Below are 24,814 nucleotides of genomic sequence, written 5' to 3'. Positions count from 1 at the left end.
CAATGGGAAGTCATGTAAGAAAGGGTGGTATATGGGAAGCACACATGGATGCCAGCTTCCTTTATATTTGCCCTTAAGGCTGGTCCTTTCCTGTGAATGCTGCCTATCCAGTGGCCCAAGGCAAAAACCTGGCAACACCCCTGACTCCCCCTTTCCCCGCACCTGCCTCACCTTCGCAGTGACCAGTGCATCCTCTCTATTTCACCTTCTAATCATCTTTCCTCTTGTCTCCCCCCAATCGGACCAACACTGACCCCAAAGAGGCTGTCATTTTCCCATCCTAGCCATGGGAGAACAGAGATGGGTGAGAAACATATTTAAAATGAATGACTTTTGAAGGCTTATTACAATGAAACAACCAATCACCAATGGCCTTGACCAAAAGAAAAAAGAGTATACATTCAAATACAAGATGCCATCACATTCACCTACACAATCTACCCAGAATTGAGACACTCATTTGCAGCATGTGAACAAAGTATAATCTTAAATAAACCGCGTATCAGTCTGTTTTCATGCTGCTGATAAAGACATACCCAAAACTGTGTAATTTATAAAGGAAAAAAAGGTTTAATGGACTCACAGTTCCACGTGGCTGAGAGGCCTCACAATCACGGTACAAGGGGAAAGGCACTTCTTACATGGTGGTGGCAAGAGATAATGAGACCCAAGCAAAAGGGGTTTCCCCTTATAAAACTGTCAGATCTTGTGAGACTTGTTCACTACTATGAGAACAGTATGGGGGAAATGGCCCCCATGATTCAATTATCTCCCACTGGATCCCTCCCACAACACATGGGAATTATAGGAGTTTCAATTCAAGATGAGATTTGGGTGGGGACACAGCCAAACCATATCAAACTGGAAGAGAGTAAATAAAGCTAGCTGCTAGAATGACAACCCCCAAATCTCAGTGGTGTCATACCATTATGATCTGTTTCTTATAAGACAGGATCATCATTTCACAAGACAGGAACACATGGTCATGCAAAGACCCAGACACCTTTCATCCTAGGTCCCCATCCTCTTTGGAATCCTCTCCAGTCCACTGGTAAACTGGAGGAGAGAAAGATGATCAGAAACGGTAGGTTCTTATGGATCAGGGCTGGAAATAGGCCTCATCCCTCTTCCACTCATATTGTATTGGCCTGAACTCAGTTACATGCCTCCTCACTCACTCACCTAACAGCAATGAGGGCTGCAAAACACAGTCCAGCCACTGCCCAGCAAGAAAAACAACACAGATACTGGTGAGCCTCATGAGTCTCTGGGATTTTCCTAAAGCAAATACTGCATTCAGAGGATTTATTTAGTGTGTGCTTTTTCCCAAAGACTAGGAAACCTGTTTATTTTTTAAGATCTTTTACTGATTTCAGGAGCTACTGGCTAATCAAGTCCTAGTGTCACTACAGGTGGCTTCTGGCTTTTCTTCAACTACCCTGTGTTCACTTTACCTGTCAGATGTCATCCAGGACCTACAACTTGAGCCACAGGGACACCAGTCAGGGCACTGTTTAAATTAGCATCCAAGCAAGATTCCCAGGAAGGCAAGGTTACCCAGCCTGGTCAGAGCCTGGAAGCTGGAAGTCTGAGAAGAGACAGAGCAGAAGTCTGTCTGAGATTTCCAAGGTACAGCTACAGAGAATCCCTTATAGCCCCCAGCCAGAGAACACCAGGGCACCTCTACCCCATAGGCCATCTCAACATGGCTGGCCAGTTGACTTGCTTCTCAGTCCCATCCTGAAACATCACGGTCTTCTCAGCTAATCAGTAATGCAAGGTAATAAGGAAAGCCCAGGAAGAAACCCTTGAGGAGAACTCCACATATTGTAAATAATAATAATAATAATAATAATAGCTGATGTATCTCACACCAGTCAGAATGGCAATTATTAAAAAGTCAGGAAACTATAGATGCTGGTGAGGATATGGAGAAATAGGAATGCTTTTACACTGTTAGTTGGAGTGTAAATTAGCTCAACCATTGTAGAAGACAGTCTGGCAATTCCTCAAGGATGTAGAACCAGATATACCATTTGACCCAGCAATCTCATTACTGGGTATATACCCAAAGGATTATAAACCATTCTACTATAAAGACACATGCACACGTATGTTTACTGCAGCATTATTTCAATTGCAGAGACTTGGAACCAACCCAAATGCCCATAGATGATAGACTGGATAAAGAAAATGTGGCACATATACATCATGGAATACCATGCAGCCACAAAGAAGACTGAGTTCATGTCCTTTGCAGGGACATAGATGAAGCTGGAAGTCATCACTCTCAGCAAACTAACACAGGAACAGAAAACCAAACACCTCATAGTTCTTACTCATAAGTGGGAGTTGAACAATGAGAACACATGGACACAGGGAGAGGAACATCACACACCAGGGCCTAACAGGAAGTGGAGGGAAAGGGGAGGGAGCACATTAGGACAAATACCTAATGTATGTGGGGATTGAAAACTAAATGACGGGTTGATAGATGCAGCAAACCACCATGGCACATGTATACCCAGGTAACAGACCTGCACATTCTACACATGTATCCTGAAACTTAAAGTAAGAAAAACAAAAAGAAAATCTTAAAAACAATAATAATAATAATAACAACAATAGCTGATATATCAAAATTGGATTTTGTTCCCAGGTCCTGTGATAAGCAGCTTTACCTGGGTTTTCTTGTGTAATTCTCGTAACCACCTTCTGAGGTGGGCTCTACCATTATGACCATTTTACAGAGGAGTGGACTGAGGCTTGGCAATGTTCAGTCACTTCACCAAGGCCTTTCAGAAAATAAAGGCAAAACTGGGAATTCAGTCTCCAAAGCCCAAGAACGGAACTGCTACAATCTGCCCTCTGCAAAACCTCTGATGGGGCTTCTGGTTTTTGTTCTGCATTTACCATGGGAAAGAACCGGTCATAAAGAGCAATTCTCCTAAAATAGGATGCAGTCCCTTCGCTTCTCCTCAGATGCTCTTCCTCGTGGTGGGGACGAGGGCCAGAGAGGGACTGCTGTCAGCAACATTACACTTGCTGCCACACCCTTCCAACTTCCTCCTTGCATATCCACAGATAACCACTCTCCTCACTTTTTGGTGATCCTTGCCCCCTGACCCCTCAACATCTAGGGGGCAGAGTAAATACATAGTCATCTTCCCCATAGACACCTCTATGCTAGGAGAGATTAGGCTGCAACTCGTCTACCACTTGAGAGATGGAAGGCGTAGAGGGTACAGAATCTTACTTGCCCCATTGCAACCCTCTTGGGATGCTTTATGTAAATGTCTTTTGATTCTAAAAGAACGAGGAGGGGAAGGGCTGATTCATAGCCAGCCAGGTCTTTACAAAACCCTGGGGCAGCCCATACAGCCCCAGACTACATAGATTATCTCTGAGACCACCAGAGGTAAGAGAGGCTCCAGGGATGCGCACGTGGGGAGGCGAAATGGATGTGTAAGCTCCACCCACAGGAAATCCAGCACCAAGCCCCGAATGCAAATGCCCCAAAATCTATACTGCAGGTGCAAGAAGTCTGCCAAATGCTTTTAGGTCAGAACAAAACAGATTTCTTTTTCTGCTTTTTCTTACCAAGAGACTCCTAGAGTCGGGTCACAGTGTCCCCATCCTCCCAGTGAGCACCAAGTGGATAAGTGCTTCAGCACAACCTTGTTAGGATCTCAATTGAACATGCTCTGCCCACTTAGTACCTAACACAGGGCTCAGTGCAGACAGATGCTTAGAAATTACCTTTAAATGAGCATTTTACAGATGACCTCTCTTCTATCTCTGCAAGCCATGTTGAAATAAAGAAAACAATGATGATGGTAATACGCAGGAACTTTGTTAGAGCACTATTTGTTCTCCTGAGGCTCCATCCTGGATCCTTTTCAAAGGGATTTGGTTATTAAAATACCTCAAAGATGTATTACAAGGTGGTTTCACCAAAAAGACAGTTGGGACATATCAAAATTTTTAAAAACTAAATGCCCTGCCGTAACTCCACCCTTCAGGAGTTAGAAGGGGGAGGCACTGGGAAGAGGAGAGGAGAAGGCAGGTCACACTTCGTGACCTTCCCAGTAGTTTACCTATGCATGGAAGAGGGACGGGGATGGAATATTATTTCCCCAATTAACTTAAGCAGATTTCTGTGGCTATCAAGTTCCCCAAATTTCCAGCTGTGATGGAGATATTGGGACTAGAAGCACAACCCTCTATTCTTTCAGTGTGAATTAAATGCCTTAATGTACCAGAAACTCTGCTGTGCAACAGAGATACAGTCGCGTAAAAGACCAGCCTTTTTGGAGTTCCTAGTCGATTAGAGGAAGCAGATGAACAGGAGTCTCATGGTGGTGTGAGTAGGGGGTGAAGGAACATCTCGCCAACTCCCCCACATCAGATACCTCCTGGCCTCGCCTCACATCCTCTAGGCTTAACTTTTACCCTAGCAGCTGTTCCACTGGTGCACCCTGAAAGCTGCTCCACATGTCTCTCACTCTCTGTCCTGGAGATTCTCTGCAGCCACCTGGGATGCCAGCAGGAGCCACGGGCCATTCACACAGGTGCAATCTGGAAGAGCAATACCCCTTGGTGCACTGACAAGGGAGAGCAGGAGCCAACCCTTTTCTTTCAGGTACCTTGGGCAGGCAGTCTTGAGGTCCATTTATACAGCTCGTTATGCGTTGAACTGTGTTCCCAGAAAAGATGCTGATGCCCTAACTCCCAGTACCTGTGAATGTGACCTTACCTGGAAATAGGATCTTTGCAGAAGATCAAGTTCAAGGCGGGCCCTATTCCAATATAGCTGGTGTCATTTCAGAAAGGTGAAATTTGAAGATAGACATGCAAGAGAGGGAGAACATCACGTTAAGATGAAGAAAGCGGTGAGAGTGATGTGCCTACAAGCCACGGAACATCAAAGATGGTCAACAAACCTCCAGAAGCTAGGCAAGTGACATGGAAGAGATTCTCCCTCACAGCCCTCAGAATGAATCAACCTTGCCAACGCTTTGCTCTGGGACTTTTAGAACTCTGAGACAATACATTTCTGTTGTTTCAGCCACCCAGTTTGTGGTACTTTGTTACAGCAACCCTAGCAAACTCATACACAACTCCTCAGAATTCTCCGTGAGGTGATTCCTCTGTTTCTCACGATGAGGTCCTGCTTGGTAGCCCCTACTTGCAATGGCTTTACTTCAATCCCTGCTTGAATTTTCCCAGCAACCTTCACATAGTCCCTTGGATCCCAAAATTAAGTCCTTGAATTAAAGCCCCTGCGCCAAGCCCTTGACTTGGACTCTACTTTTTATGGGAAAAGCCAGGATAAGGCACCCACCCTTGGAAGGGAGTCAGCCATCAATCTAGGTCCTTGAATGACTACATGGAGGAGAGACCTTGAACTGTTATGTGAGTGAGAACAAACTAATCTAGTGTTCACTCACTCGATGGGGAGGAGCCTCTTAGCCTACTCTGAGTCACAGGGTGAGCCCCCTCAGGGTCTGGCTCTGACAGACACATCGTCCCTAGCACAAGGGTGTAATCAAGCCCATAAGGGTGCTATTAGGAGAAATTACAAGGTGTTGGGGCAAAAGGTCACCAGTAACAGGGCTCACTTCCATGCCTTCCCAATGCAGCCCTTCTTCACTGCTTTTATATAATCAAGCACAGGGGTTGAGTTGCTTTGTTGAGGCCCCCTTGTTGGCTTTCTAGAGAATCCCACCACCTGTCCTTCCCTTCTTCATTCTACTTCACCCCTGCCCATCTATTCCTCCTGGGACAGGGGCTACTGGGTTAGTCAGGTACATTGCATAACCACTCCAGCAGCATATCACTCTGATCGCTGCCTTCGTCGATCAGATAGAATACCTATTCCAGAAGAAATAAGAGAAAACCCTATATACGCTAAAAAGGTGCTATTGGAAACTATTTATTGTAGTATCATAATTTCTACGTTTATATGTTGACTCCTGGACTAGACTATAAACTCTTAATGCCATCAAATGTGTGGAGACCTTTCTTCCTTTGTATAAAGTAGGAACTGAATAAATATTTTTAAACTGGCCAGGTACAGTGGCTCATGCCTGTAATCCCAGCATTCTGGGAGGCCCAGACAGGAGGATCACCTGAGGCCAGGAGTTTGAGACCAGTCTGGGCAACATAGCAACACCCCATCTCTAATTTAAAATTAATAAATACAAATAAATATATAATTTGAAAAAAATTTATTCTCCTGACATTTACATCTAATATTCCCTAATCACCCTCTTTTTTCAAGTATTATCCCAAGTATGGCAGTAAAAGAGCAAAATTCAGCATTTTTCCAAGATAATTTTTAAAAACACATTTACAAGTGACTGTTTTTAATGCCGCAGTTTGAAATGAGCATGGCTGTGGGGAGAACCGGGCAAGTCCTTCCACCCTGGCCTTGCCTCTGACCATGCACACGAGTGGTGAGCTGCTCCCGCTCACCTCCCAGTGCGCCCTGCACATAGATGATAATAAAGCCACATTCATCCATCTGGCTCTCAAGGACTTGGAAAGGGAGCTGGAAAACACAAAAGCAAATCTCTTTCCACAAAGCTTCCCACCTGCAGAAAAGCTGTGATAACGCTTCTATTTTTAGCACAGAATAATCACATCAGGTGCTTAGTGAGGGGCAGGGGAAAGGGCTGGAATGGACCAGAAGTTCTGCACACACTCCCTCTGCCTCTGTGCTGCGGACACCCTCCAAAATGTGCTTGTTGCCGGTTGCATTTAAAAATCATAGAGTGAGGCCACGTGCGGTGGCTCAGACCTGTAATTCCAGCAGTTTGGGAGGCCGAGGTGGGTGGATCATGAGGTCAGGAGTTCAAGACCGGGTTGGCCACGATGGTGAAACCCCGTCTCTACTAAAAACACACACAAAAAAATTAGCCAGGTGTGGTGGCGGGCACCTGTAATCTCAGCTAATCTGGAAGCTGAGGCAGAGAATTGCTTGAACCCAGGAGGCAGAGGTTACAGTGAGCCAAGATCACATCACTGCACTCCAGCCTGGGCAGTGGAGTGAGACTCCATCTCAAAACCAACAACAAAAAAAAAACCCATGGAGTGTGTGAGAGACACTAGCAGCACAGAATACTAAATACTACAATTTAACTCTGTGGGCAATTATTTGCTCAGGATTTGTGTGTGCCTGCAAATATTTGAGAAAGGTTTGAATGGCAGAGGCATGGAGAGGTGAGGAGTGGTTGAAGGAAGCCAGCCTTCTATTTCCCTACTAGGGCCTGGTGAGGGCTGTCAGCACCATTTAGAAACCAGCCTCCAGGGGAAGTGGGTCTGCCCTAGTTTCCAGCATCCTAGAAAGCTCAAGTCTCCCCAATGACACCAGGAAAGCAAATTAGGCAGAGAAAGTGTGATTCAGTGGCTGGTGAAACACTGGGTAGGTCCTTAGCCCTAGGAAACTGGAACAGAGTCTAGGTCAGTGCAACTCGACTGCAATAAACCAATCCCAGTTGCAACTTATGAGCACCTAGTGGGTTCTTTTCTTTCCTTCCTTCCTTCCTTCCTTCCTTCCTTCCTTCCCTCTTCTCTTTCTTTTCTTTCTCTCTCTCTCTCTTTCTTTCTTTCTTTCTTTCCAGGGTCTCACTTCGTCACCCAGGCTGGAGTGCAGTGGCAATCGTAGCCCACTCCAGCCTCCATCGCCTGGGCTTAAGTGATCCTCCAGGCTCATCCTCCCGAGGTCAGACCACCACACCCAGATAATGGTTTTTTAAGAGATGAGGTCCCTTTTTGTTGCCCAGGTTGGTCTTGAACTCCTGGCCTCAAGCAATCCTCCTGTCTCAGCCTCCCAAAGTGCTGGGATTACAGGAGCACCTTGTATTTACTGGGCCTTTCCAAACTTGTGGATAGAGATGCTCATTCCCATGTGAACTGCACAGGAGCATCACTGATCGGGAACTGTTTCCTTTGGATCCAAAGGCCAGAGGAGTTTTTCAGCTGTTACACATGTCTCAGTTTTAACCACTTTTGAGAAATGCCACACAAATTCTGCCCTGAACCTCTTGCCAATAAAAAAATAATTTATTATCCCCAGAAGCAATCCTGTGACTATAAGCCACAATAAAATTACGAAATATATCAATTAACCTTAACACAGTATCCAATGAAGAATGCTCTCAGCTCATCAGAGGCAGTAAAATTGATCCACTGGCAAGATGTGAGCACCTGATCAATTTATTTCACTGACAAGAGATCAATATGCCGATTTTTTATGGCATTAAATCATATTGGTTCTTGCACAGCCTCATGGAAACTGAACAACTGGCTCTTGAATGTTGACTGGATAAACAATGAAATGAAGGCAGAAATAAAGATGTTCTTCGAAACCAACGAGAACGAAGACACAACATACCAGAATCTCTGGGACACATTTAAAGCAGTCTCTAAAGGAAAATTTATAGCAATAAGTGCCCACAAGAGAAGCAAGGAGAGATCTAAAATTGACACCCTATCATCAAAATTGAAAGAGCTAGAGGAGCAAGATCAAAAAAACTCAAAACCTAACAGAAGACAAGAAATAACTAAGATCAGAGCAGAACTGAAGGAGATAAAGACATTTAAAAAACCTTCAAAAAATCAATAAATCCAGGAGTTGGTTTTTTGAAAAGGTCAACAAAATAGACAGACCACTAGCCAGATTAATAAAAAAGAAAAGAGAGAATAATCAAATAGATGCAATAAAAAATGATAAAGGGGATATCACCACAAATTCCACAGAAATTCAAACCATCATTAGAGATTATTACAAACAACTCTATGCGCATAAACTAGTAAACCTGGAAGAAATGGATAAATTCCTGGACACTTGCACCCTCCCAAGCCTAAACCAGGAAGAAGTCGAAACCCTGAATAGACCAATAACAAGGTCTGAAGTTGAGGCAGCAATTAAGGGCCTACCATCCAAAAAAAGCCCAGGTCCAGATGGGTTCACAGCCGAATTCTACCAGACATACAAAGAGGACCTGGTACCATTCCTTCTGAAACTATTCCAAACAATACAAAAAGAGGGAGTCCTTCCCAAATCATTTTATGAGACCAACATCATCCTGATACCAAAACCCGGCAGAGACTCAACAAGAAAAGAAAACTACAGGCCAATATCCATGATGAACATAGATGTAAAAATCTTCAATAAAATACTGGCAAGCCGATTGCAACAGCACATCAAAAAGCTTATCCACCATGATCAAGTAGGATTCATCCTGAGGATGCAAGGCTGGTTCAACATATGCAAGTCTATAAACGTAATTCACCACATAAACAGAATCAAAGACAAAAACCACATGATTCTCTCAACTAATGCAGAGAAGGCCTTTGACAAAATTCAACAGCCCTTTATGCTAAAAACCCTCAATAAACTAGGTATTGATGGAACGTATCTCAAAATAATAAAAGCTATTTACAACAAACCCACAACCAATATCATACTGAATGGGCAAAAACTGGAAGCATTCCCTTTGAAATCGGGCACTAGACAAGGATGCCCTCTCTCACCACTCCTGTTCAATATAGTACTGGAAGTTCTAGCCAGAGCAATCAGGCAAGAGAAAGAAATAAAGGGTATTCAAATAGGAAAGGAGGAAGTCAAATTGCCTCTATTTGCAGATGACATGATTGTATGTCTAGAAGACCCCATCGTCTCAGCCCAAAATCTCCTGAAACTGATAAGCAACTTCAGTAAAGTCTCAGGATACAAAATCAGTGTGCAAAAATCACAAGCATTCCTATACACCAATAGCAGACTTAAAGAGAGCCAAATCAAGAACGAACTGCCATTCACAATTGCTACAAAGAGAATAAAATACCTAGGAATACAACTAACAAGGAATGTAAAGGACCTGTTCAAGGAGAACTACAAACCACTGCTCAATGAAATAAGAGAGGACACAAACAGATGGACAAACATTCCATGTTCATGGTTAGGAAGAATCAATATCGTGAAAATGGCCATACTCCCCAAAGTAATTTACAGATTCAATGCTATCCCCATCAAGCTACCAATGACCTTCTTCACAGAACTCGAAAAAACCACCTTAAACTTCATATGGAACCAAAAGAGAGCCTGCATAGCCAAGTCAATTCTAAGCAGAAATTTCTGAACAAAGCGGGAGGCATCACGTTACCAGACTTCAAACTATACTACAAGGCTACAGTAATCAAAACAGCATGGTACTGGTACCAAAACAGAGATATAGACCAATGGAACAGAACAGAGGCCTCGGAGGCAACACAACATATCTACAACCATCTGATCTTTGACAAACCTGACAAAAACAAGCAATGGGGAAAGGATTCCCTGTTTAATAAATGGTGTTGGAAAAACTGGCTAGCCATGTGCAGAAATCAGAAACTGGACCCCTTCCTGACACCTTACACTAAAATTAACTCCAGATGGATTAAAGACTTAAACATAAGACCTAACACCATGAAAACCCTAGAAGAAAATCTAGGCAAAACCATTCAGGACATAGGCGTAGGCAAGGACTTCATGACCAAAACACCAAAAGCATTGACAACAAAAGCCAAAATAGACAAATGGGACCTGATCAAACTCCACAGCTTCTGCACGGCAAAAGAAACAGTCATTAGAGTGAATCGGCAACCAACAGAATGGGAAAAAATTTTTGCAGTTTACCCATCTGACAAAGAGCTGATATTCAGAATTTACCACGAACTAAAGCAGATTTACAAGAAAAAAACAAACAAGCCCATTCAAAAGTGGGTGAAGGATATGAACAGACACTTTACAAAAGAAGACATACATGAGGCCAACAAACATATGAAAAAATGCTCATCATCACTGGTCATTAGAGAAATGCAAATCAAAACTACATTGAGATACCATCTCACGCCACTTAGAATGGTGATCATCAAAAAATCCGGAGACAACAGATGCTGGAGAGGATCTGGAGAAATAGGAACACTTTTACACTGTTGGTGGGAGTGTAAATTAGTTCAACCATTGTGGAAGACGGTGTGGCGATTCCTCAAGGATCTAGAAATAGAAATTCCATTTGACCCAGCAATCCCATTTGACCCAGCAATCCCATTACTGGGTATATATCCAAAGGATTATAAATCGTTCTACTATAAGGACACATGCACACAAATGTTTATTGCAGCACAGTTTACAATAGCGAAGACCTGGAACCAACCTAAATGCCCATCGATGATAGACTGGACAGGGAAAATGCGGCACATATACACCATGGAATATTATGCAGTCATCAAAAACGATCAGTTCATGTCCTTTGTAGGGACATGGATGAACCTGGAACCATCATTCTCAGCAAACTGATGCAAGAACAGAAAATCAAACACCGTATGTTCTTACTCATAGACAGGTGTTGAACAATGAGAACACATGGACACAGGGAGGGGAGCGCTACACACTGGGGTCTGTTGGGGGGAAATAGGGGAGGGGATAGCAGGGGGTGGGGAGTGGGGGAGAGATATCATGAGGAGAAATGCAGATATAGGTGAAGGGGAGGAAGGCAGCAAATCACACTGCCATGTGTGTACCTATGCAACAATCTTGCATGTTCTTCACATGTACCCCAAAACCTAAAATACAATTTAAAAAATCATATTGGTTCTACAAAAAAAACCTTTATGCACTTAGTAACAGGGTTTTCTCTCTCAAAACTGTCACTGTGAGACTTTTTTCCTCTGCAGATTTGACATTTCAGCACTCAGGCCCACCTATGGACTGAGGACTCTGAACTCACAGCAATCCCAGTCTCGGGTGGCAGGCATAAGAGGCAGAGGCTTTATTCTTCCAGGAGTATGATGATCTGACAGAATGCTATAAAAGCGATGGGAATCTGGAGGCAGAACAAGCATTCACCTACAAGCCTGAGACCAGAGAGAAAACATGTGGCTTTCTTACCCCATCCTCACTTTCCCCAACACTCTGGTCCCCTGACATCTCCCAGTCTAGTGTCATAAGCTCTCTCCTGAGTTTGGTAGGTGGCTAAATGACCAGAGCCTTGGAAGCAGGAGGCAGGGAAACAGCAACAGAGATTCCACCCAAGAGCCTGAGACCCCACTAGGACAGGCAGGAATATCATTGCACCAGAGTCCTTCCAAGAGCAGACTTGTTTAAAGGGAAAGCGAACAGGTAAACTGAGGTCTGAAGCATCCCTTAAAAAAAATAATAATAAGCCACTAAATCTTGCAGTATTGAGTCAGCCACAGGGAAATGGCTCAGAAAGAAAAAGCTAAAAGTATTATCAGAGACTGTCATCAACTGGGAACTAACATTCCTCAACTTAGGAGGCACCTACTCCAGAGATGGCAGCTGACTCCCAGTGACGCCAGCAGGCTCTTCACATCTGCGCTGCCAATAAAAGGCAATGCAAGGAAAGCACGTGTGATCAAAGCATGGAAACACAAGACTCTCTTTCTGATGTCTGTCCAGAGATTATTCTCCTGCCAAGGGCCATTTTTACCAAAGGAGAAGCATACCAGGACCATCTTGATGGGCGTTTGTCATGGACACCTTGGCGGACACAGGGTGTAGGACTCCAGGATAGGAAATCAGGGCAGGGTAAAAGGAGAGTATGTTGTGCAAAAGGGAGACCACAGACAAAAAAGACCAGCGCAAACATGCCGTCTTGGAATTCAGGCCCAGGTGGACACAGAAGTTGACTTAAATGGGACCCCTTAATGTGAGGTGGGGTGGTGGATTCAGAGTGATTGGGGAAATGCAAGCCCAGAAGAAGCTGGTCCTAAAAGGAGGTGTTCTAAGTAAGGAGCAGGCCCTTCTCAGAGGCCCTGGAAGGATTGCTACAGAGGGGCAGGACGAGGGTATGGAAGGATGACGGTCAATATTTTGTCAGTTACCCAACGTTGTCCTGGTAAATTTAAACACTCACCTTCCTTCTCTGCTCCCACCTCCGCCGGAGCTCCTAGTCCAGTTGCTCAGAACACTGACAGACGACCCAGTGGCACTGCGTTGCTAACACTGCAGACCCGGTGTGTGTAGGCACGTGTCCACAACAGCTCTTTAGGAGGCAAAGATGTATATACATGTATATATCCATTCATTTATTATAAATGTTGTAGATATAAAAGGTGTAAAACACACAGGTGACAACTAATAATAACATTTATAATACTCTCTACTGTACATTTCATATAACTAATTGATTCTTCCAGAATGCTTTCATCGATTTTTGCCAAAGTCTTCTAATTGACTGAAGAGCTGTCTGAGGACCACCACCCTCTAGGGGCAACATTCAGACAAAGCAGCAGATGGGCAGAAATTTCAGGATTACCAGGAATTTGACTGGCTGAGAATTACTTTGAATATGACAGTCAAAAGTTGCTGCTCCCAGCAGCACTGCTTCTGCACATGTATGCATATAACACACAGGCACACACACACGCACACACACACACGCACACACATTCTCTCTCTCTCTCTCTCTGTCCACCATCCGGAACACCCTCACTTTTCTATACTCCAGCCAGAAAATTCCTGAGCCATGGTGTTAAACATGGAGTTACCATATGACCCAGCAATTCTACTCAAGAGAAATGAAAGCGTAGGTCCACACAAAAACTTGTAGATGCATGTTCACAGCAGCATTATTCATAGTAGGCAAAATGTGGAAACAAGTCAAATGTCAATCAACTGAAAAATGGATAAACAAGATACGGTATATCCATACAATGGAATATAATTTGGCAATAAAAAGGAATGAAGCACTGATACATACTACAGCATGGATGAACTTTGAAAACATTCTGCTAACTGAAAGAAACCAGACCCAGAAAGCCACATAGTCTATAATTCCATTTATATGAAACTCATAGAGAGAAAGTAGACTAGTGTTTGCCTCGGGCGGGGAAGACTGAAGGAGAAATGGGATGTAACTACTAACAGATATGAGGTTTCTTTTGAAGATTACGAAAATGTTTGAAAACTGATTATGGTTATGTCTGCACAACTCCATGAATATACTAAAAACCACTGGGATGTACACTATAAAAAGGTGAATTATATGACATGTTAATTATACCTCAATAAAGCTGTTTTTTAAAAATTTCTTAGCCATGGCAAAAAAGCTGGTTGAAGTATTATTTCAATCCTGTGAGTGTACTTCCATTGCTAATAGTTGAAGAGAGCTTTATGAAATGTCTTGACCTCATTTTCAGATTGGATTTCCACAACTACCATGTGAGGTCAGCAGAGATGAGATTGTGTTTATTTATTAAAGGCTGTGGTTCAGTCTGTCAGGTGACTTGCTTAGAGTCACACAGCAGGTTTAGAATGGAAGGTGATCTTAGCATTTTCTAAGACTCATACTGACACGGAAGATACGGTAATTACCTTACAAGAGCGCCACATGGTAAGGCTAGGAGATCGAGTGGGTTACAGAACCAGACCAGGGGTGCAAAAACCCTGCTGAAAGTCCTCCCCGTAAGGCTGAAGAAAAGGAGAGCTGAGATGTTGGCTCACAGAATGAGGCCTTAACAGTGGGTGAGATCAGAGCTCCATAAGCTGAATCTCAGGCACACCTAATTGATTCAGGTGTCCATTCAGTAAATACTCACTGGGCATGTATTAGGCCCTAGGCCCCAGGGATTCAAAAGAGAACCAAGTCCTCATTGTCATGGCTTTCAGGATAGAAAAGCACAGACAATCCTATGACCAATTAATTACAATTGTGATAAGAGCTCCAAGAGAGGAATTAAAAATGCCAAGAGCATATAATGGAACACGGCCTGCTTCGGACTAAAGACAAATTGGAAAGAGAAAAGCCAATATTTTGCCAGATTCTATCTTACCAATTCTAAGTATGTCCTTTCCTTGCAAAGTCAAACCAAATAACCTGTTTCTTTCTTTTTTTTTTTTATGTTGAACATATGATATTTACTCCTCTGCTGTCAGGTTTTCACAGAAGAAGAAACATCTACAAACACTCTCAACCACTCAAGAAGTCCCCGGAAGGGATACTTGATCTTTCTTTCTGCCTTTTTCTTTGCTTTTTTCTGGAGACAGGTTTATCTGAACTGTTGGAAAGCTGATACCCACTGGGCCCATTAACAGCAGGCAGGCCCCTGAACTGTAACAAAGTTACGTATGGGCTGATCATGCCTCTCGCTCTTTTTTTTTTTTTTTTTTTTTTTTAGACAGAGTCTCACTCTGTCACCAGGAGCCAAGTGCAGTGGTGCAATCTCGGCTCACTGCAACCTCCGCCTCCCGGGTTCAAGCAATTCTCCTGCCTCAGCCTCCCAAGTAGCTGGAACTATTAGGAGCACACCACCACGCCCAGCTAACTTTTTGTATTTTTTAGTAGAGACGGGGTTTCACCATGTTGGCCTGGATGGTCTTGATCTCTTGACCTTGTGATCCGCCCGCCTCTGCTTCCCAAAGTGCTAGGATTACAGGCATGAGCCACCACACCCGGTCTAGCCTCTCACTCTTATGGGTCTCTGGGTCTTGGAGGCCTGGGCACTCCTTGGGTTCCCAGACTCATTTTGCTAATCAGAACCAGAGAGTGCCTGCCCATTATGCCAACCCCAATCTCTACTCTGTGTTCCAGTTTCTTTAACTGAGACTGGATGAGTGTTCCAATTACCTATTACTGAGTAACAAACTATGCCAAAGTTTAATGGCTTACAAGAACAGTTATTTCATAGTATATTACAATTTTGCAGGTCAAGAATCTGGGATGAACTCAACTGAGCAATTCTTCTGCACCACATGACACTGACTGGTGTTACTTCATGGTGTTTGTCTAGTGTCTGGGTCAGGTCTTGGCGGGGGAGGTCAGATAGCTTCACTCATATGCCTGGCAACATGGTGGGGATGGCTGGAAGGCTGGGCTCAGCTGGGTGCCTCTTTCTCTCCATGGAGTCTTAGGGCTACTGTGTGGTTTCCCAGCAGGGAAGTTGGACATCTCACCTGCCCCTCTGGGTTCTAATAGTATTTCAAAAGAACAGAAAAAGAAGTCACTAGGAGACTGGACAATGTTATTTCTGCCCATATACTATTGATCAAGGCAGCCTAAGATCCCACCCTGATTCAAGAGTAGGGTCATAAATCCTACTTGAAATAGGAGGAGAGTCAAAGGATATGCAGCCATCTTTATCTACCATAATGGGTAGGTCTGATTTTGAGGTGGGGGAAAACACTGAAAGCTCTATATGGCCTCGTGCCTACACAGTTTACTGGAGAGCCTTTACTTTGGTAAATAAAGGTGCCCTGTGGACCCCTGCTTGGCTCAGTTCTTTATGTTTATGTTCTATAAGTCAGAACCCTGGAGAGTAAAAGGAATGACTGTCCACCCAGATCTAGGAGAGCCTGCGTTTAGAGAAGCCAAAGTTCTAAGAAACCAGAGCAGACTAACAGGGTGAGAACTCCAGAGAACACTTCCAATTTCTTCTAAACTCTTTTTTGCTGCCAGCATGAAACTCAGACTTGGTGTGCTCAGCAGTTGCCATCCTGTGACCTGTGGGTAGGCTGAGACTAGAAAAGAAAGATTCCAAATAATGTGTTTAGAGTTCTTCCCCAGTCATTGCATTAGAAATGGGCCTTGTGGGACCTGGAGGTGTAATTCCTGGGATCTAACAGCTGTGGCCTCTGCATTGCTTGGCAACTTGTACCACCTTTTCTGGAGCAAATAATCTCACAGCAGACCTGGTGTGCTGACTCTGGGGACCTGGTGCTGTCTGAATCACAGATGGCTCTCAGGCAGCAGAGCCCTGCACTGGCACATGCAAACCTGAAGCTGAGATGCACATGCATGTTTAATCAGCTTTGTGCCTAATCTGGGCAAGGAGCCCCTGCAGCCTTCATCAAGGCTATGACTGTGGGAGCATGGCTGTGGAATGTTGGGTAAATGCAGCACAGATTCAAGGGCATACCTTGTTAAAGCGGGGGGATCAGTGCTGAAGATCTGGGACATCTTATTTCCCATCCCAAATCCAAGCAAATGATGCCACCAACAACAATAAGAATAACAGCAACCCCTGCTCTAAATATTTAAGTATATAAACTCACTTAATCCCCAAAATAATCCTGTGACATAGGAAGACCATTAACTGCACCTTACAGGTAAGAAATCCAAGCACATAGCAATTGAGTAATTTGCTCAAGGTCACCCAGAGAGTAGGCGGAGGAGGCAGGACTTAAAATCCAGAGCCCGTGCCCTCAGTCACCCTGTCTTTATCCTGGTTAACCTCAACAACGTGGCTGTGGATTATTGTCCTTAAAATCAGGAGAGTGAAGCAGGACCTTGACTTCTGGTTTCTCAGCTTCTCTGGTGTGTTGGTTTGCTAGGGCTGCCATAACCAATTACCACAAATGAGGTGACTTAAAATAATAGAATTTTATCCCTTCAGGGTTCTGGAGGCTAGACATCTAAAAGCAAGGCATCAGCACAGCCATGCTCCCTCCGAAGTTTCTAAGGGAGGATTCCTCTTTGCCTCTTGCTAGCTTCTGGTGATTGACAGCAATCTTTGGCTTTCTTAGCTTATAGAGGGATCCCTCCAATCCCAGCTTCCACCTTCCTGAGACCATCTTCCCTGTGTGTCTGTGTCCTCTGTATGTGTCTCTGCTTCTCTTTTCCTCCTCTCATAAGGAAAGCAGTCGGCCGGGCCCAGTGGCTCATGTCTATAATCCCAGCACTTTGGGAGGCCAAGATAGGCAAATCATTTGAGGTCAAGGGTTTGAGACCAGCCTGGCCAACATAGTGAAATCCTGTCTCTACCAAAAATTAAAAAAAAAAAAATTAGCCGGGCATAGCAGCGGGTGCTTGTAATCCCAGCAAGTATTGAGAGGCTGAGGCTGGAGAATCACTTGAACCCAGGAGGCAGAGGTTGCAGTGAGCCAAGATTGTGCCACTGCACTCCAGCCTGAGTGACTGAGCGAGATTCAATCTCAAACACACACACACACAACAAAGCAGTCACTGGATTTGGGGCCCATTCTATTCCAGAATGGCCTCATCTTAACTAATTTTACCAAAATATCCTATTTTCAAATAAGGTCACACTCTGAGGTTCAGGGGCAAGAAATTCTGGGGGATACAATTCGAACCAGTATATTTGGGGACAAAAATGGGCCATTCCACTGCAAAGAGATAAAGGACATCTTGATTTGGACTCAACTCTACCATCCCTGAAGTTAAAATGGCTGCGTCCATTTGCCCAGCTTAGCTTTCTCTGCTGTCTCTAACCTCCTTTAGAGTTTGCATTTTATCAGTGATAGGAACCGTAGCATTTAATCGGCTCACTTGTGAGGTCTGCTTGTTAAGGAGACTCTATGCTTCCCGTTGGTGGGGCAGTATTCCATGTTTTCTGCCCCTCATGACAGCTTGCACAGCCTGTATTCACACAGGTCTCAGAATGGTCTTTCCAAAGCACAGTTTGAATGCATCATTTTCCAAATGCTAAAATCCTTCCCAAACCCTCACCCCTCCCAGGAGCTCAGCCTGGCATGCAGTCTCCGTGACAATGTGGAATAGCCCCGTGCTTACAAGCATGAGCTCTGGAGTCAGACTGCCTTGGCTCAAAATCCTGGCTCTGCCACTTATAAGCTGAGATTATATGGGCAAAGCACTTAAGCAGTGTCTGGCACATAAGAAATGTCTGCTAAATGTCGGCGATCATTATTATCATCCCTGCTTTCGAGCCTGGGTTCCCCATCCATATTGGCTCCTCGCTACTGCCCAAACACTGACATTTTTCAAGCTCCCGTTCTTTGCTTTTCTAGAATGCCCTTTTTCCTCTCTTTCCACTGGAAATGCTAATTTATTGTTTTACGGCCCAGTTCAAATTTGCCCTTTCCATGATGCCTTCTCCTACCTGGCCTGCGCAAATTGCTGCTTTCTCCTCCGTGTTCCCATACACTCTGACCTTTCCATCCTCTATCTCTGTATTGCCTGTGCCTCTTGTCCCCAGAAGCATCCAGCACAGTGGCAGGCACATCGGTGAGCTGTCAAAAGCTATTTATTAAATGGATGCACAAAATGCTGAAGACTGGACATTTTTTTCAGCCTTTCTGCTCTAATCTCTCACCCTTACAGACTCACCACTGTCCTTCAGTCCACCTACAGACCCACACACAGCCCCTCCAGGCTAATTTATAAATATGAAATGACATCTGCATACAAATATATCCCAGAGGCCAGGACTGCTCTGAAGACAAGGTCAGACACACTTATTTTTTTGCACCTTCTGAAATATCTGATTCCTACCTATTTTAGCTTCTGTATCCAAAACTCAGGCATCTCCCTCAAGGTCAGGAAAGCTTTGCTCACCTTTTCACACTCTTCTTGGAAAGAAGAGCCTCTCTCCTTTCGCTGGTAACCTTTCCCCAAGATAACTTCCACCTGGTTCTAAAGCGTACCATTTGAAATGATTACACCATGACTGAAGAACCCAGTGCTTTATTTCTTCACCCATTTAACACAGACGCTAACAAGACAGACAGATCTGAACCCTCTCAGAGTTCTCTATTATTAAATGGAGAAGATGTTATCACATGAGGAGCTGCATGTTTTGTAGGCCATACGAACATGCAAGGGCTATGAAAATATATAGCACAGGTGTGTTCTGCAGCTCACGGGGGGACAGGAAGTCCCTGTGTGGAAGTGATGTTTACTCGAAGATCTTGAGGGATGAGGAGGAGTTACCCAGGAGAAGAACAAGGGGAAGACTGCTCAAGGTGGCCCTGAGGCAGGAGAGAAAGATTCTTTATACCCAAGAGCTAACACAACCAGCACAGCTGGAGAACGGCAAAGCATCAGGCTGCTGAAGGAGGCAGAGGCCTTATTACAAAGGACAGCATGACTCAAGGGAAAGGTTTTCAACCTTATCCAGAGAACAACAGAGAGCCTCTAAAGGGCTGGAAGCAGGTAAGGGAGCTGCTTTGATTTGGTTTATAAGGTTCATCTGGCTGTGGAGTGGATAATAGATTGGGGATGGTGAGATGATGAGTTAGGAGCTGCCGAAATCCAGGCTCCTCCGAATGATGTCATAGTAACTTGAATTCTGACACTCTTTCCTGAGTGGGAGAGAAGGCAGTGATGCTGGCACATTAGGAATATGAACAGGAGTGCTCAGCCCACCAGCGCATCATCCATCCCTGCACTGGGACCATCATTTGATGCATCAAACAAGTAACCCTGGTTGAATGGCGCTAGCAGTGGCTTCCATTCTTCACTTCATCTCTCTTCTCTGCTTCTCGTCCCACTGCTTGCTGTGACTTCACTTGGCTCTGACAACACCAACAGTGGAGGCCGGACCACCAAAATCCACTCTTCCCTTTTTCCTCAGGAGTAGAATCGAAGCCAGACACGAGGCCGGCCAGCCATGCTCCATTTGCCCGCTTAGCTTTCCTTACAGTTAGGTGAGGTTGTGGATGAAGCTCTTACCAGGGGGATGTGTTGCAGCCGGGACCACTTGCAGCCTGCAGCTCCAACAGTGTGTCCTGACCTCCTCCTCCACGCTCTTTCTTCCCACGTGCAGCTGTGACTCAGCCTTGGCCATCCAGGCAGTGAATGACAAAGTGCTGGAGAAGGGCAGAGCCTTGAGTTGAAAGGAATCTGGTCCTCTAAGAAGTGGACAGCACTGCCCATGGTGCAGGAATGCTTACCTGAGACATGCAAGATAACCACTTCGCTCTTTATCCCACTGAATTTGGGATCTTTTTGTAAGAGCCGCTTAGCTCATACTCGTGCGCTGACCTCCCTTCTGTCCAGCTCTTCTAAACCAGGAACTCCCCACCCCCACTGCTTCCTACACATTCATCCCATGGTTCTTTCACACATGCACCAAGAAATGTCACAATGCTTCCTCTTTTTCACAAATAATCATTAAGCAGTTTGGTTTTCTTATCTCCCCTTTTTAAAAAGAAAACACAAACCATTGTAGATACCAGACAGGAAAGAAAAATGATTCATAATCTCATAAAAATATGCAATTATTTAATGGCTTATTCTGTATTATTACTATATTTGTGACCTCTTTTAATGTAGAGAATACAGTGAGCATCTTTGCCTCTTTTTTTTTTTTTTTTTGAGACTGAGTCTCACTCTGTTGTCCAGGCTGGAGTGCAGTGGCGCGATATCGGCTCACTGCAACTTCCGCCTCCCAGGTTCAAGCGACTCTCCTGCCTCAGTCTCCCAAGTAGGCACCTGCCACCATGCCCAGCTAATTTTTGTACTTTAGTAGAGACAGGGTTTCACCATGTCGGCCAGGCTGGTCTCAAACTCCTGACCTTGTGATCCACCTGCCTCTCAAAGTGCTGGGATTACAGGCGTGAGCCACCATGCCCGGCTTTTTTTCTTTTTTGAGATGGAATCTGTCGCCCAGGTTGGAGAGCAATGGTGTGATCTTGGCTCAGTGCGACCTCCACCTCCCGGGTTCAAGCGATTCTCCTGCCTCAGCCTCTTGAGTAGGTGGGACTACAGGCACGCGCCACCACACCCAGCTAATTTTTGTATTTTTGGTAGAGACTGGTTTCACCATGTTGGCCAGGATGGTCTTGATCTCTTGACCTCGTGATCCATCCACCTCAGCCTCCCAAAGTGCTAGGATTACAGCCACAATGAACATCTTTTCATATCAGAAATATGTTTTTACAACGGAATTTTTCTCTTCTAATTTTTATTTTTAGATGACTTTTTAAAATTGAAAACCAAAAATGCCCTCAAATCTTTGAAGTCCTATTGGATTGGGACAAGTAGGGACAATGAACAAATATTTTGAGTAAAACAAACCTGATAGCAGTCATGGCAAGTAAGGGACATCCCGAAGAGGTTTTTCCAAAGTTAAAATGCATTCCAAGGCCAGTCCTCTTGCCCTTCACTTAGACCCATGCTCATCCTGCCCTTTGATTTGTAAATTTGCTTCGTTTCTGATTTACAGTAACCTGGGAAAAAAAACAGAAGTCTTTTAAATAATCTACTTTTTGTTATTTTCATTTTATTTTCTCACTTTATATATATATTTTTAATAATTTCAACTTTTTTTTTTTTTTTTTTTGAGACGGAGTTTCGCTCTTGTTACCCAGGCTGGAGTGCAATGGCGCGATCTCGGCTCACTGCAACCTCCGCCTCCTGGGTTCAGGCAATTCTCCTGCCTCAGCCTCCCAAATAGCTGGGATTACAGGTGTGAGTCACTGCACCCGATGAATTCCATGACTTGCTATTTTGAATAGCACTGTGATGAATATACATATGCATGTGTCTTTTGGTAGAATAATTTCTTTTCCTCTGGGTACATACCCAAGAATGACATGGCTGGGTCAAATGGTAGCTCTGTTTTAACTTCTTTGAGACATCTCCAGGCTGCTTTCCACGGCACCTAAACTAATTTACTTCCCAGCAACAGTGCATAAGCATTCTGTTTTCTCTGCAGCCTTGCCAGAATCTATTGTGTTTTTTTCTTTGTTTTTGCCTTTTTAGTAATAGCCATTCTGACTGGTGTGAGAGGGTATTTCAATGCGGTTTTGATTTGCATTTCTCTGATGATTAGTAATGTGGACCATTTTTTATGTTTGTTGGCCGCTTGTATGTCTTCTTTTGAGAAGTGTCTATGTCTTTTTTTACAACAGGATTTTTAATGGGTATGTAGTATTCCATCGAGTCTGCCATAATTGACTCATCCACTTGCCAATGGTTGGAAATGTGTGTCATTTCCAGTTTGTTTGTTTTATTCTAAACAAGTCTAAAATGAAGGTCCTCCATTATCCTTTATTATTTCCTTAGCATAAATTGCTAAAAGTAAAATTGCCATATAACGGAGAAACATAATTCACAGCTTTTGATGTATATTGCCAGCTTGTCCTCGAGAAACAGTTAACCAATTTAAGGCAGGCTGGTTTTCTAATGACTGCTATACTATGTACTGTGTATTTGGGAAAACAGAAGACAAAACATCCCTCCAGCCTCATGTGCCCCTCTCTGCACTTGAAACCATACCATCTTCTTGGGCAGGTGCTGAGCCTCCTGCCTCCCAGGTGCCCAGGCAGCAATTCCACGAATGCAGCTGACTGTCCTGATATGGAATAAAGATTTGTATGGCAAAAGAAACGCTTAATTTCTGCTATTTTTATTAAGGGCAGCTTCTTGAGATTCTCTGAACAGGGCTAATTTCCATTTTCTGAGAACTCAATAACCCTCTCTCTCCAACACAGAAAAAAAAAATCAAAACAAAACATAAACTCCTTAGGGAACTCCTCTCTGACCTCTGCAAAGATTTAGTGATAGAGTGGAAGCAAAGTATTAAACTACTTCAACAGCTTAACCACACAGCACACCTGTGCCTTTGCCTCACACGAACCAGGGCTGCAGCTGAGTCTGTCTGAGTGGACACAGGGGCGCCCCTTCATGATACCCCTTGTTGGCTTTTCTTTTTTCCAAAGTCACAAAGTTGAATCAAAACAACTCTACCAACACTTTATAACAGTAGTGGGTTTCTTCACGCAGGATACCTTCAGGAAGATTTTCTGCGTTTGCTTTTTCTCTGAATGATCTAAGCTGCAAGCATTCTGACGCCCGGAGATGACAGTTTTGAATGTTAAGTTTATTCTTGACATCTTCTCGTCCTTCTTTTCCTAGTCCTCTTTTTAATGATGGACCCACAGATTCCTAATATTTCTTCTAAGCTCCTTAGCCTCCCCAGAAGCCATGCTTAAGATCTCACGGTGGCTGTTATTTGGGAGGTGGTCAGAGGAAGGGCTGCAGTCCACTGACAGCATGGTATAGATGCTCACCTGGCCGGCTTCGTTTCCTGGCCTGCACGTCGAAGGCATCCTTCACAGTTGCCTCAATAATGTCGAAGGGCGTTTACTTTACTCAGCTGGGGGCACAGTCTATTGAAAAAGAAACGGGCTTGCAGCTAAGACTTGATCATCATGGACCATCATGGGCCCTGTAGAGCCCAGGTGTTATACTGGGGCAGCAGTTCTAATATTTTTAGATTAGAAGAGGAAACAATGAAAGGGAAAATGTGACTTTTATAGTGTGAGGCTTTAGACAAGATGCAATACTTAGTTGTGGCTTCTGTCTACCTCTCACCTGTGTGTGCTAGTGGTTCAATCAAAATCCCAGCTTACATGTGGCCCGCTGTGGCAACTCTGGTGTCTCTTCAATGCCACAAACTTCTGGCTCAGAACCACTGCCTGCTCCACTGCTATGACTCTGCAGTACCTAATTTCAACTCCCTTGAGTTTCAATGCGCAGGAGACTCTCATTAACCCAACTTATCTTTTTTTTCTCTCGTGAATCAACTCAGAGTTTGTGGGCTCAAGGCTGGGCCTCACCGTGGTCTGGTCAGCTGGAGCCAGGAAGCATAAGGGAGAAGAGGTTCCTGTTAGGCCAACCCTTCCATGTGGGAGGGATGTGAGAGGAGTCTCCTTACTTAGAATGTACTTGTGGTGCCAGAAAGGCCTCCATCTATGAATTAATATTCTAGCAGGGAGGAGAGGAAGAGAAATTTGAATAACCCAGAGAGCCCAAACGGGAACCGGATCCACCCCACACGAGTTCTCCTTGTCAGCTGCAGGAGGCACATGAAAGAAGACGGGTAGACGGAGGTGGGTTTTAAAGAGACAAGCGCCTTCTCCAAGTGAGAGATTCCACCCGGAGTCTCAGAAACCTTAACAGTGCCTGGACTGTCTTCACGCTGAAGTGCCCGCTCATCTGAAAAGCCAGGAAGCAAGCACAGGCTCCCCACTGGGAATCTCCAGACACAAAGGGATCCCTCCTCTCACCCATCCCTGTATTGTCTTCCAGAACATCCGGAGGTG

General features: G+C 44.3%; 1 long non-coding RNA gene across 1 annotated transcript in view; it reads right to left on the bottom strand.

Annotated features, from left to right (window-relative positions):
• Positions 1-22,004, bottom strand: part of LOC135274559 (uncharacterized) — a 45,236-nt gene extending 23,232 nt beyond the window's left edge. Inside the window, exon 1 of the long non-coding RNA XR_010342357.1 lies at positions 21,783-22,004. This is a non-coding gene — a long non-coding RNA (uncharacterized LOC135274559). The remainder of the gene's footprint in view (positions 1-21,782) is intronic.
• Between the last annotated feature and the right edge of the window lie 2,810 nt (positions 22,005-24,814).

This window comes from Aotus nancymaae, unplaced genomic scaffold (genome assembly GCF_030222135.1).
Source record: "Aotus nancymaae isolate 86718 unplaced genomic scaffold, 86718_ANA_hifiasm-v0.15.2.pri h1tg000012l, whole genome shotgun sequence".
Lineage (NCBI taxonomy): Eukaryota > Metazoa > Chordata > Mammalia > Primates > Aotidae > Aotus > Aotus nancymaae.
This window is presented reverse-complemented; position numbering and strand designations above follow the sequence as displayed.